The sequence below is a fragment of the Perkinsus marinus genome (assembly GCF_000006405.1).
Source record: "Perkinsus marinus ATCC 50983 genomic scaffold scf_1104296977010, whole genome shotgun sequence".
NCBI classification, from domain to species: Eukaryota; Perkinsozoa; order Perkinsida; family Perkinsidae; genus Perkinsus; species Perkinsus marinus.
In genome coordinates this window covers 1-798 of record NW_003200313.1, presented here as the reverse complement: position 1 = coordinate 798, position 798 = coordinate 1, and the positions used below count along the sequence as shown (strand labels likewise).

The 798-nt window shown below is 46.4% G+C and overlaps 1 non-coding gene across 1 annotated transcript; it reads right to left on the bottom strand.

The window, feature by feature from the left end:
- Window positions 1-617: 617 nt before the first annotated feature.
- Pmar_PMAR008357 lies at window positions 618-690 on the bottom strand. Its single transcript has one exon. It is a non-coding gene; the product is annotated as a tRNA-Asn (tRNA).
- Window positions 691-798: the final 108 nt, after the last annotated feature.

Sequence of the window (798 nt, the reverse complement as noted above, 5' to 3'; positions counted from 1 at the left end):
AATTGAGTCGGCAGATTTATGTACTCGACAGATACTAAACGCGCAACGGGTGGAGCTACGCATGAGATTCTTCTATGCGTTGGTGATTGGTGATACTACTGTTCAAGGACAGACAGGCGGAGGCATACTCTTGTCCTTTTTCACTCATTTCGTGTCACCAGTCACTCTCTAGCGGGGGTAACGGGTAGTTGCTCAGAAAGCTCATTTTGCGATAAACTTAGCAGTTAATGACGAGATCGAAACACGCTTGACCTTTTCCCGCCTGAACAATGTTGAGAGAGCTATAAAATTATCGAGAGGATCAACTAGTTGAGAGAAAGTTCGGCCATTTTGATAATTCAACATTGTTCAGCGTAGCCGGAATATCAAATAAAATACTTCCGGCAACCCGGACACGCGCTTACCCTTATTATTACCACGCGCTTGCGCAGTCGTCCCCTCAACCGCCTGAGCTATTGCCGGTCAACCTTGCATGTCACCGAGATATCCTCTGCTTCCCGAAAGCATTTGAATTTCATTTTAGTCACCACTGGTGCGTCTTTGCTACATGTATAGCGCGGTGAATGCGAGAATTAGTCGTCTACACGTGTTCGAATTCAAAAAGTGATCTCATCAAGCGCTCCACGATGGGTTCGAACCACCGACCTTGTGGTTAACAGCCACACGCTCTGCCTACTGAGCTAGCGGAGCAACAACATATTTCATCAACTCCTCAAGTTGTTCTCCTTGAAGACTCACATGAGTCAATTTCCTTCGGTCATGACCTTAGGTCATCTCACCGGAGCAGAATGCTATAAT